The sequence below is a fragment of the Dama dama genome, chromosome 21, assembly GCF_033118175.1.
Source record: "Dama dama isolate Ldn47 chromosome 21, ASM3311817v1, whole genome shotgun sequence".
Taxonomy (NCBI): domain Eukaryota; kingdom Metazoa; phylum Chordata; class Mammalia; order Artiodactyla; family Cervidae; genus Dama; species Dama dama.
This window is the reverse complement of record NC_083701.1, coordinates 21,855,529-21,868,422: the sequence shown is the minus strand read 5'-3', so window position 1 is coordinate 21,868,422 and position 12,894 is coordinate 21,855,529. Positions and strand designations below refer to the sequence as shown.

The following is a 12,894-nucleotide window of genomic DNA, read 5'->3' as shown; positions in this document are numbered from 1 at the left end:
TTTGGCATGTGTCAACTGGTCTCACAGAAGGACTGACAGATGATGGAGTCAAGAGCCATGACTCCCTTACTGGAAGGGGCCAAGTACCTGCAGGGGAACCAACAGGAGGCGTGGATAGGTCTGCAGATGAAGGAAGGCAAGAAAGGGTGGAGGAGTTCTTTCTCACAGCTTCCTTGTGATGTAGGAGGTAAGATTATTGATCAAGCAAGAGGGATTGGAAAGAGGTGGGGCTTAGGGATTTAAGAGCAATATAATCTGATGGAGGGTTGAGAGCTGACTAGGGAAACAGCACAGTAGACAGGCAGGACGAGACACCAGTTTTTAAGACACCCAGTTCAGTGCATCTCTTAATAAATCACATTAAAAAGGATGTCTGGTGGTTCCGTGGTAAATAACCTGCTTGCCAATACAGAAGACACAGGTTCCATCCCTAGGTGAGGAAGATGCCCTAGAAATTGGAAAAGGCAACCCACCCCAGTATACTTGCCTGGAGAATCCCATGCACAGAGGAGCCTGGCGGCTACAGTCCATGGGGTTGCAAAAGAGTCAGGCACGACTTAGCAACTACACAACTGGGAGGTATGCTGCCTGCATGGGAGGCAGGGAGGGCTGCCTGAAAGAAATGAAGTGGAGGAAGTAGTAGTTTCTGCTTCAGGACATCCCAGCTCTACTTTTTAACATTTTAAGCACGTTTTCAAAATAATGAGACAGGAATTGACATGAAAGATGACTGTTTTGTCTTGATCTACTGGTGTAAATCTGTTGGAAAATAAAGTGTGCTGCATTTTCTTGTGTTGGAGCACTAGAAACAGTGTTGCTCACCAGCTCATCAAGCTCCTCACTAGCTTGAAGACAGTCACTCATAACTATCACCATTATCATTAATAATATGTGTGAACAACAACAGGCCAGCTGAGTAGGGCAGCTGGAAGGTCTGTAAATAGTACTGGACTGATTAACTTAATAATCACGTGCCAGCAGCCTCTAAGTAGCACATGACCACACTTTACACACCAAACTAGCTATGATCTTCAAAACAAAGTCTGAGGCTTTTAAAAGGAGTTAACTTTTAAAAATGGGAAATTATGATTCATACTGTGAGTAATGTCATGTCAGTCGTGGTTGCTGGTTGTTTGAACATAATCTTTAAGAAATTGTTTGAGAAATACCAAGTGCAGATGGGGAATGAAATCCCCAATCAGGCAGAGTTAACAAAATTAAGCTGTGTACTATGATCTTCCTGATACCCTAATGTATTTTTTTGGTTAAAAGATGTCATCAACTTGTTACTAGAGCGATTTTTGAACAGTCCCCCATCCAAGTTTTTTAGATATTTAAGGGCAGAGGGCAGAAGTTTTCCACAGTACCTTACCTAGTCAACCTTCAACTTGAATATTTGCATAATTCATTACTTTCAATATTTTATTAAATGCGAAGCTCTCTGTAAAGTTCTAGGAACTTAAAAATGAGTCATTCATAGTTCCTTAAGGGTTTTAGATTTAGATGAGATGAGTTTACATGTGTAACATGAAAGAGGTGGTGGAAGGGAGAGTAGTCACTATCTAGAAGCTGGCAGCTGGCTGAGCTCCCAATTGTTTTGAAGGATGGCTTTGAGATGAACAAGATCGGAAGAACATTCCTGGATGATGAAACTCATACCAGGCAAGTGTGAAGGTGAGAAGTGCCAGAAGATAACCTAGAGGTATGCTGGTACCTAGGAGATTCTTAGGCTAAGAAGTTTAAGTTGTATCTAACACACAAAACAAAATCAGTGAAGGTCATAAGCAGGTAAGAGATAGGATGAGAATGGTCTTAGATAAAGTAAATAACAAAAGATGAGTTGGGAGGTAAGCTGAGCAATAAACTGAAAAATGTGTTGGGTGCTGTTAATAAATGTGAGTGTCCAGCAGGCACTGGGCAAATAGCTTTATTAGAGAAGGATTTCCATTTTGGCAGGTCAGACAGATACTGAAAGATACTGGGTTAGCCATAGTTTGTTTGGGTTTTTCTGTAAGATGTCATGGAAAAACCTGAATGAACTTTTCACCCACCCAACAGAAGGATCTAGGTGAACTCTGGGCATGTCAGGGAAAGACTCCTTGAGAAGGTGACACTCAAGTTGAGACCTGGTAGGAAAAAAAGCTTTAACAACTGGACTGACCTGAAGTACTTACAGTGTTTTAATAGTAGCCTTTTAAGGATTCCTAAAAAGAAACACCTTCTTTTGTCTGCCTGGGAAATCTACAGAAGGACCTAAAATGTTTATTAATAAAATAATGTGATGATGACAACATTCAGTTTCTTCTCTGCTCCTCCAGCACCTCATGTTCTCATCATTTGCATTATCATTACTTTTGAGAATTTGGAAGAGGCCTAAATAACAGATTTAAGAGCAAAGAGGGAGACACTACAGAAGGCAGCAAGGAGAGAAAAAGATTTAAAAATGTAAAGGAGCAGTGGTTTAGAAAGTTCAAATTAAGTCTCAGCATTGTCCATTTAATACAGTAACTTGGGGGGCTGGTCCTTGGATTTTTTGTTTGTTCTTGTTTTCATTTATTAAGGAAGGGAGAGTGTAGAGGGTTGCTAATATCCTTGGCTTTAAGGGAAATATAACTTGCTGAGAATTATTATGGACACATGAAGTATTAGGAAACTGCAGTAGTGTTTTCTCTGTTGTTCAGTTGCTAAGTCATGTCCAACTCTTTGTGACCCCATGGACTGTAGCATGCCAGGCTTCCCTGTCTTTCACCATCTACCAGAGTTCGCTCAAACTCATGTCCATCGAGTCAGTGACGCCCTCCATCCATCTCATCCTCTGTCACCCCCTTCTCCTCCTGCCCTCTCTCTTTCCCAGCATCAGGGTCTTTCTCTAGATATGTGCATATGTCAAAAAACTAATCTTGATACATTTTCACTTATCACTAGGAAAGAATATCAGGCATATAAGTTCCTACTATTTACACTCTGGAAAAGGGGAAGATGAGGACTGAATTAGTTTTATTCTCCCTCCCACCCCAAAGAAAGAAGTCAGACAAGAAACATTTGAAACATTTTATTCACTAGATTTGTCACCAGCACATTCCAGTCATGATTTTACATACTAAGGTGTATTTAATTTGTAATGATGAATGTCATTGATGACTAAGAGGAAGGTCAAGCACCAATATATTTTTTAAAGGCCTAAGACTGTGCTTTGCTTAGCAATTTTCTGGCTGAATTCCTTCTTACCGCTTACTCTCTTTGTGCCTATTACTATGCTGTGCCTGATAGAATCAGCTTTCTTCAGTTCTTGCAAGCTCACACCTTCCCTCAAGGCATAACAACAATTTAGCCTCTTAACTTCAGTTCCTTGCTGTACATCGTTGGCATGGTGTAATAAGACTCCACTTCAAAAAAATAAATAAATAAAGTAAGATGATTTGCCTCTGTGGGATCTGTAGGAGTGTTAAAACAAACAAATAGATAAAGTAGTACCCTGTAGGTCCTTCTCAACCTTTCGGATACCGGGTCAGTGAGATGGAAACGGAGAATCCCTAACGCTAACCAGCTGTTTAGTGTTTCTCAGTTCCCAACATGACAAATAAAGGTTCGAAGACTGTCTCCCGGTAGCGTGTGTTCGGCTTGGCAGCCCTTGAAAAGGGTGTTAATACCCGTTTTTTCCGCAAACACAACTCTAAAGCCCTCAAATGATAGCCCTACCACCCGCAAGCTGTTAACTCATACCAGATATTCCCCGATTTAACAGGAATTCTAAAAGTATCATATATATTATTCCACCTGTAACTTCTGATCACCAGACTTAATACTTAAACGCTGCGGCTTCAAGCCATTGCCCGTTGATTGGTCACCTTCACAGAATCAGGAGCTCCCGGGGATTGCTACAGAATTCAGGGTCGAGCTGAAAGGGGTGGTCGCGGCGCTTTCGACCTCTTCCACCCGACCCAGTTTTAGCTCCCTTCTTCCCCGTTCCTGGTCTTAGAGCGTGCCGCCCGCACTGTGGGACCCGGCCTGGGACAGCCCTCCCGGCGCCCAGTCCGCTCACAGGCCCTGGTCCGGTCCAAACGAGGTCCCGGACCCTCGGCTGCCCTCCACCTCCGCGACAGGTCGACCTCTTCCGCCCAGGCTAACGCAGGATTCGGCGGGTAGGCGGGCGCAGGGCCACTAGCTGTAGTGGAGAAGGTCAGGCTCACCTTGGGGCACTCGCGCCCGGACGACGGCCAGCACCGCCCCAGACCGCCCGGCGGAGTCTCCGGGGTCACGGGAGGACTCCCAGGTCACCAACCCCGGCATCCGCAGCAGCAGGTGCCAGGACAGTTGGAACCGGCCCTACCCGGAAGCACGCCGACTTCCGGCAGCCCGCCGACTTCCAGGCCTGCGCGGAGCTGCGCTGAGCGCGCCCGCCCCTCCCCCGCCCGCTTCCCGGCGTGCCCCGCGCAGGAAGGGCCGGAGTCGACAATAACAAACCCGTGGCGGCCGTGCCCGCGGCCCTACCGAGCCCGGCGCTGCCTCGGGTTCCGTCGCCCGGCCCCTCGGCTCTGACCGGCCGCGGCTCGCCCTTCCCCGGCCCCTGACGCAGAGCCGAGGGGCCTGCCCGTCCCCGTGCCCGGAGGTGGCTGCCTCGGCGGCGCCGGCGGTTGTGTCGGTTGGCGGCGCGGATGGGCGGTTGGTAGCCGCCGCCGAGGACGAGGCGGCGGCGGAAGATGGTGCCGGGGGCCGCGGGCCCTGCTGCTGCTGCCGGCGGAGGAGGAGGCGCTGCCCGGTGAGCGCGGCGTCGGGCCCCTCAGGCGCGGGTCCCCGGGCGTGAAGCGGAGGCGGACGGCTGCGCGGGGCCTGTGCGGCCCGGACTCTTGGGTGCCCCCGACCTCCCAGTGCCCCCCTACCTCCCGGTGCTCCCAGCCGGCGTCGGGAGCGCCGGGGCCTGGGACGCACCCTCGCCGTCGCCGCCGGGCCGGGCCTCGAGGTGTCAGACGGCGAGCAGGCCGGGGCGAGGGTCGCAGACGCGGCTATGTCCGGACCCCGGAGCGCAAGGCTCCCCGAGGGCAGCGTCCGGATAAAGTTACTCCCGGGAATGACTCAGCCTCCGCCGGCCCGCGGGTGGGTGCGGGCCGGGGCGTATGTGCGGATTTCACAACTTCCCCGGCCGGAGCCGGGCGTCCCCGCCGGGAGTAGGGGGGTGGGTGTGCATCTCCCCGGCTCCCCGCTGGACGCGCCGCGGCGCTGGGGCTTGTTTGGTAACCGAGTCCCCGCACCGGGCTCCTGCCGTGTGGTCACAGCGCGGGGCCTGCGGGCCGGGGCGGGCCGCGGTGCTCGCGGTGGATACGGAGGCTGAGAGACCTTAAGCCGGAGAGGGGAGACCCCACGCGGGCAGCAGGATGCGGGCCGCAGGAGGACCGGCCTGCTTTGCTAGCCGCCGTATTGTACAGTTTCTCGGTTGTCGTGTGTGGGTGGTGCTTGTGTGTGTGTGGTTTTTTCACAGGGTGGGGAGGTTAGCAGCTTAGGAGGGGTACTCAGTTTGAGGTAGACAGCCCGCGTGATGAGGAGTCTCGTTGGTGCGTTTCCATGTTTGATACACACAGGGTTCTTCAAGGTCCGGTGTTCCTGTGGGAAGACGCAAGGGGCCGTCGAGGAAGGCGGCTGATTGGATCTGTAAGCAGGCCCTCCTGGGGATCTGAAGATGGTTTTCTCCTTTCTGTTTTTAACAACAGAATATGGTCTGAATGAACATATTTTCTCAACATTTTAGTGTTTAACATTGTGTCTAAAACCTAGAGTTTTATAAAACAGGGTGCTTTATATTGATAAACGGTTGTGTTGGTAAATGCCTGTTGATGGAAATCAGATACGGACTCAGACACGGTTTTAAAAAGAGTAATTTAATTTCGTCTGTTTGGAATGCTTTATGTTTGTCACGGTTAGGATTGTGTCTGGCCTGATTCTTGGGTGGAGATGTTGGATGATAGGAGAGGAGGGCCGCATTTTTCTGGCCCTTGCTGAACACACACACGGTCAGAATACAGGGCAGGTTTACTTCCAACAAATGAAACTCATTGAAGGGGCAGAGGGCACAAGACCTTTGTTTTTGGGGGAGGGGGGGAAAAAAACAAAAAGCCCCACACTTTTGAACCTAAATTTTTATTATGTAAGCTTGTTCATTTCAGTCAGAAGCTTGAGAGGAGCTCTTATTGGGCCTCTAATTTTGAGACTATCTTTACACTCTCCTGCATTCAGCAAATGTTTGAACACCTGCTTTATGCTTTACTTTGCTGATGTGTGTAACTTTTCAAAAAAAGCAGTGGGTAGTAAAATGTTCTCTTCCAGACGGTACTGTTTGGTAACCCCAGTCAGCTTTTTGTATTCGGAAAACACTGGCTCAGGCACCTCCAGTGAAAGTCTAGCAGCCCCCTTCCACACTCACTCACTCACTCAGGTGGTTGTTGCTTCCTTACGGACAGACCATGGAGCCGTCTCTGCAGGGCATACGGGAATGTGTACCATATTGTCTTTGCCCAGTGAGAGAAGGGAGATTGAAGTCCTGTATACAGTCCATTACTATTTAAGCATTGTCTGAAATCTGAAGGCAAGACCCAAGAAAAGTGAGGAAGCTAACTATTTCTGACCATCTCGGATTAGAAGGAAACTGCAGCAGCTCTGAGGTCCTTGGCATATACAGGGAAAGGAGAGATTACTGAAAGGTGGGCAGACAGGAGTGAGGGGAGAGCAGTAGGAACAGGTGGTTTGCTGGAGGCTCAACAGATACTTAGAGGAGAGTAGCATCCTGTAAACTGCTGTGTTCGGAGGCACAGTGGTTTGTTCAGTAAACCTGGTGAATCTGGGAAGCAGTTTAGATTGAGAGTCATTCATTATTTTCATGAAATGTTAAACCCCAGCAAGACCCAGTTTTAACTCTAGCAATGAGCAGTGAACAAGGGGAACTTTATATGTAAGCTTTGTGTGAAGTTGTAGAAAGCGGCGGTGACACTGGTAATTTTAAGGAAGATCAGTTGCAAGTTCACACTGTGTTGAGATGCATTGAAATAGACACAGTGCTGGAGGAGCAGATTGCGGAGTGCTGGGTTGACGATTCCATACTTGCTATGCCTGTCATTACGCTGCTGTGGTTCTTCCGTTATTGTGGACCTGAGAAACCTGTAACCTGGGCCTCTTGTTTAGGGCCCTGGGAGGGTGGCCTTTCTCCATCCCTCAGTGAAGCTGCTGTTCTCCTAAGTGACTCTTTGCAGGCACAGTGCTTGAATACCTCCATACACCCCTTCTTCCAGCTATTTAGTGACTTCCCTGAGGGTTATGGGATGTTCCTCCAATTTTGCTCTCTGTTGAATTCTCCTTTAAAAATTTTTTTATTGTAATTATTTTTGGTCCTGCCATGCAGCCTGTGGGGCTTAGTTCCCTGGAAGACCAGGGATGGAACCCTCGCTCCCTGCAGTGGAAGTGTGGATTCTTAACTACTGGACACCAGGGAAGTCCCTAAATTCTCACTTTATTGGCTTGAAATTGTGCTTAGAGATGAACGTAATTGTGACTGGTTCAGGACTATCTAGGTCATATTTTTCTTTTATATGCTGCACATAATTGGCTAGTAATCATCAGAATACTGAAATATTAGTCAATATTTCCGTGACTGTGTTTTTAACCATTATGCTGCAAATTCCAGCTGCGCACATCCTTTTTTGATATTGCTGTGCATTTACATGCTGTGAAAGATTAGAAAATGTTGTAGATACTATTGTGTGAGACGTTAGACTTTAAACAAACAGAATTCACATTTACATTTAAGGACAGTGTCATACGTTGTTTCATCACTAAGTCGTGACCGACTCTTGCAACCCCGTGGACTGTAGCCCACCAGGATCTTCTGTCCATGTTATTCTCCAGGCAAGAATACTGGAGTGGGTAGCCATGCCCTCCTCCAGGAGATCTTGCTGACACAGGGATCAAACCTCGGTCTCCTCCATTAGTAGGCAGATTCTTTAACACTGAGACACATGGGGAGCTCATATTTGCAATTGTTTAAAAACTACCATGTGCAGTTCTGATGTAGCGTCTTTTAACAGTTATTCTGAGAATCTATCAAATGACATGCAAATTTTAAAAAAAATTTATTTTTTTTTAATTGAAGGATAGTTCCTTTACAGAATTTTGTTTTCTGTCAAATATCAACATGAATCAGCCATAGGACATGAAGATTTTTAAATTACATTAAGGATAAAGTAATAATAATCTCTATCGGGACACAGATTTTAGACTGTTATTTACTAATATAATCAGTTCCAATTTATCTTTGTCATGTGTTTTCCGCAGCTTTTATGAACGTCAGGACACCACAGTGTGAAATACGTTTATATGTACTGATACGGAGAGAGTCTCGTGTTATTACGCTATTCAGCTCAAACAGATTGCGTGTGTGCGTGCTGTTACCTCATTTTTGAGAAACTGCTTTTTCCATGTATACTTCCTGTATCTGGGGGACGACCCCAAAGGCCCAGCTCTATCCACACTGCCAGGGGTCTCCCTCTCACTCCATTCCTGTCCTGCTGTCCTCCCATCAGGTCTGGTTACAGCACCCTGGACCTTTCTGGAAAGGCTCTCTAGGGAGTGTGAGGAAGATGGCTGACCTACTCTTCTTTCCTTCTTTTTTCTTTTCTTGGCAGAGAAAGAGGAGGATCAGGTGGGAATAAATCTGATCTGGAGAGGTTGAAGCCCAGTTTGCAGTCCCTGGGTGACCTGGACACTCCCATTTGTGGTGAACACCATTAGTTTCATTGATGCAGCACCCGTGGCCCTCAGGTTCAGTTGCCGAATTACAGTTTGCAGAATTGCAAATCAGACAGAAGTTTTCCTACTTATTCTTTCTCTGAAGCTTTTGGTCCACCTTGTCCAGCATTATCCACATTTCATGTGGTCTGCTAGACTTGAGAGCAGCTTGAGGGTCTTTGGACTCCTAACACCTGACATAGAAGTATTGGTTGCTTAGTTATGTCCAACTCTTTGCGACCTCATGGACTTTAACCTGCCAGGCTCCTCTGTCCATGGGATTCTCCAGGTAAGAATACTGGAGTGGGTAGCCCTTCCCTTCTCCAGGGGATCTTCCCAACCAGGGATCAAACCTGAGTCTCCTGCCTTGCACGCAGATTCTTTTTTACCATCTGAGCCAGAATCTGGCTTTGTTGGGTGTTCAGTAAACACAGGGTGAATAATGACCAGCTGTGTGCCATTTGGGAGGTCAGTTATGGTCTGGGGCTTTCCCTTTGTCTCCCTGTGTAAGGAAGCTGTTTCTGAGTTTTGAATGGACGAGACAGGTTGACAGTAAGCTAGAGTGACAGACCTGATTGTTGTGGTGGTAATGCCTCAAAGAAGAAATTGCAGATATCCAGTGATAAATGATGGACACTTGCGTGAATATGGGAGATGCTTTCTTGTTTTTACAAGCATGAAAGTACAGTTGTAACACCTGTATCTCTGGGAATAAATGCATTGGAATCAGTGTTTTTAAAAATACCCCCTCATTTATAGCTTACTGTATCCCAGAAGGACCCAGGAGGAACAGATGTCCTTTCATGATGTGAGATTGTTCTCCCCACATGAGATACTTCATACGACTTGACAGCTTGAGAGAGTTCTGTAAGTTCAGAGTCAGAGAGGGAAGACTAAGGGCCGTCTGTGACCAGGGGCGACTTCCAAAAGGGCTGATGGACCCAGAAGGGCTTTCTGACCACACTTGAATGAGTAACTTTCAAATGAGCAGAAATGGCAAGTATGGGAAGACTGTGTAAAGTGAGAGGATGGGTTTCATGTAGGGAAATAGCTGGAGATACTTTTGGAAAGGCAAATGGGTTGATTATGAAGTTCTAAAATGTTGGTAAAGTTATGGCTGTCACCATTTTTGGAGTTGTTATTATATTCCTTGCACCGTGCAGTAATCTGAGATGCATTATTGCTATCCCTCTCTGCAGAGGTGGTATTTCAGTTCTTGATGTGCAGAGGTCATCTGAGTCTCTGTGGGAGAGTCGGCATTCAAGTACAGGTGACTCGCCATTTCAGTGGTCATCTAGCCTTAGGCCAGAGTTGGTGGGTTCTCTTTAAAGGGGCGGGCAGACGATGGAGTCCAAGGAGACTGTGTATGGAGTGGGTCCTGTCCTGAGGTCAGTGGGGCAGTGGCTGTGAAGAAACAGATGATAGGTTTGTGACCTGCGGTGGCCACAGCCAAGCTCCAGGGGGCGGAGCATCTGGCCTACCTGTTTGTAAGTGGTGGGCGTGTTCAGGAAGGGCTCGAGCAGAAGAGAGTTTCCAGGCTCTAAAATAAGGATTATGTCATTGGAAAATCAGGGGTTGGATTATATAGGAAAAAAGGGATAGGATGCAGACAGAAATAACTGACGTCTTGGGTAGCAACAGAGTGATAGTTTTGTTCACAGAGGAAGTTAGGGAACCGTTTTAAAGGGAAAGCACTGAAGTGAAGTACAGACCTGCTGAGTTTGAGAGACAGTGTGGTTTCTGGTTGGAGATCCTTGGAATGGCTGAGCACCAGTCCTGAGCTGAGGGCAGAGGTCTGGGAGGGTTCATAACCCTCGGTGGTTGTCTTGCCCTTGGTTGGCATAGCCCTTCTCTGCATGTATACATTCTCTGTGTTCTCACAGCCCTATGACTTGGGAAGTCTCCTGCTTTGTTGTATCAGAATAATTTAGGTTAGTTGAGGTCCATCAGAGTCACACAGTCAGTAGTAGGAACAGGACTTGAATATAGGTCTTCTGACGCAGGATCCACGTTCTTTTCACAGTGCTCTTCTACCTCTTATGTGCATATCTAGGGAAGTGTGTGGAGTGAGGGGGTAATTCTCCCTGGGAGCCCGATGGGGGCCAGCCTAGGACCAGCAGGTGAGGAGCCTTGTCCCTTAGCTGGACCAGCTTGAGATGGTGGGTTTTCAGGTCCTTTATTTCTTTGTAACTGTGTGATGTTCTTTTTTTCTTTTTCAAAAATGGAAACAAGTATTTTTAACCCCCAATTGTGATTTTTAAAGAGACCAAAGTCCGGCATCCAGAGATAGCCTTTTAAAAAAAATTGACGTTAAATTGTTCCAGACTTTTTAATGCTTGTGTCTACACATACATCCCTCAGTATTAGTTAATAAACTAAAACCCACAAACAGAATCACATGGTACATTCTGTAACTGAATGATAAATATGTCACTTATCTATAGGTATGGATTTAATGAACATTTTAAACACATTTGAAACACAATAAAACATGGGTGGGCTGCACATCCCCACCAGGAGGAGGCAAGACTGTCCCTCCTGACCCCGGAGAGGACCCCCAGAGCTCTGCACCTGGAGCGCTCTGGACTCCCTGCCATGCAAATCTTCCTTTGCTTTTACCGTTAATGTGTATCCTTTTACTATGATAAAACGGTAATCCAAAGTATAGCACTTTCCTGAACTCTGTGAGCCTAGGGGACGCCTGAACTTGTAGTCTGCTGGTCTGAAGTGAGGGTGGTCCCGGGCACCACCGGACTTGTGGCTGGGATCCCAGGGGATCCCAGGGGAGAGTGGTCTTGTGGAGCCTGGTCCATCTAAGTCCGGGTTTGACTGAAACCACTGCACACCCATATGTGGAGTGCATTTTGGGTGTCAGTGTTGGCTGTTTATGAAGTATTTGTAATAGTGTGGAAAGACAGTTGCTTGTGAAGGACAAGTAATTGATGAGTCAAGATATACTAGATGATGCTCTAGTATGAAATCCTCATGTAGAGTTTTTGTGATTGTTCAGTTTTTCTCTCACCACAAGCCTCCAGGGCGGGCAGGGGTCTGCACTGACATTACTCACCCTGGACCGGCTCTGCCACTTGGGAGCTCCTGACAGTCAGCTATCCATCACTTCAGTCTGCTGGCTTCCTGCCCTTCGTTCATTAAGGATTTGGTTCTGATCTGCAGTGGGACAGGAACACGTCTCTCAGTGTTAGTGTAGAGCCGCTGGCGTGCATTTGGGGAGTAACTGCCTGCTCTGTGATCAGTAGTGGGGTGAGTGTAGGTGATCTTACTTATCCTTGGTGGAGATGACAACGTTGAAAACCTTAGGGGTTTTCCTTAGGGAACTAGCTGAAGAATCCTGTGGTCAGTGTCAATTATGTGACTTCTCCACAGTCTTCACAGGCATATAGGATAATTCTTTGCTGCTAAGTCGCTTCAGTCGTGTCCGACTCTTGTGCGACCCCTTAGACGGCAGCCCACCAGGCTCTGCCGTTCGTGGGATTCTCCAGGCAAGAATACTGGAGTGGGCTGCCATTTCCTTCTCCAGTGCATGAAAGTGAAAAGTGAAAGTGAAGTTGCTCAGTCGTGTCCGACTCTTCGCGACCCCATGGACTGCAGCCCACCAGGCTTCTCTGCCCATGGGATTTTCCAGGCAAGAGTACTGGAGTGGGGTGCCATTGCCTTCTCCAAATTCTTTGCTAGTGTGGGATTATTCATTCATTTTATTGAGAAAGTATTTTAGAGCTGGTTTCCAGGAGTGCAGGATGCTTGCTTTAAAGAAGCTTGTTATTCAAGAGAGGTGAGAACTGTGTGGAGAAACATCCCAGTATCTGCAGCAGAGTAGTGCAGTGGATATAAAGTCAGCACAGTGAATGGCAGGATTGTGTGATTAACTCCATGAAAGAAAATGTGTGTGTGTGTGCTGGGGTGGGGGGGTTTGCAGTAGATCATGGTGGGTGATGATCACAGTGGGCAGAGGAATGAGGGTCCAGGCTGGGGAAGAGCCTCAGAGACTTGAAGTAGCTCATTTTGTTCAGAGTTAAGCAGTGTGGCATTTGGGAGTGAAACCTGGGGAGGGGAGGAGAGGAAGACACCATACAGTGTCTGCCGTTTTACTGGACTGTCTAGGCTTGG

General features: G+C 47.5%; 1 protein-coding gene and 1 long non-coding RNA gene across 3 annotated transcripts in view; one reads left to right on the top strand and one right to left on the bottom strand.

Annotated features, from left to right (window-relative positions):
- Positions 1-3,037: 3,037 nt before the first annotated feature.
- Positions 3,038-4,395, bottom strand: LOC133042286 (uncharacterized). Its single transcript, XR_009689466.1, has 2 exons — positions 4,191-4,395; positions 3,038-3,434 (listed from the first exon to the last, which is right to left on the bottom strand). It is a non-coding gene; the product is annotated as an uncharacterized LOC133042286 (long non-coding RNA).
- Positions 4,396-4,546: 151 nt separating this feature from the next.
- The window catches only part of RB1CC1 (RB1 inducible coiled-coil 1), a 40,554-nt gene continuing 32,206 nt past the window's right edge, over positions 4,547-12,894 (top strand). The window contains exon 1 of one of the 2 annotated variants that reach the window (XM_061123299.1): positions 4,547-4,759. The gene's annotated coding sequence lies outside the window, so the exon portion shown is untranslated. The remainder of the gene's footprint in view (positions 4,760-12,894) is intronic. The other variant, XM_061123298.1, reaches the window with a different exon arrangement.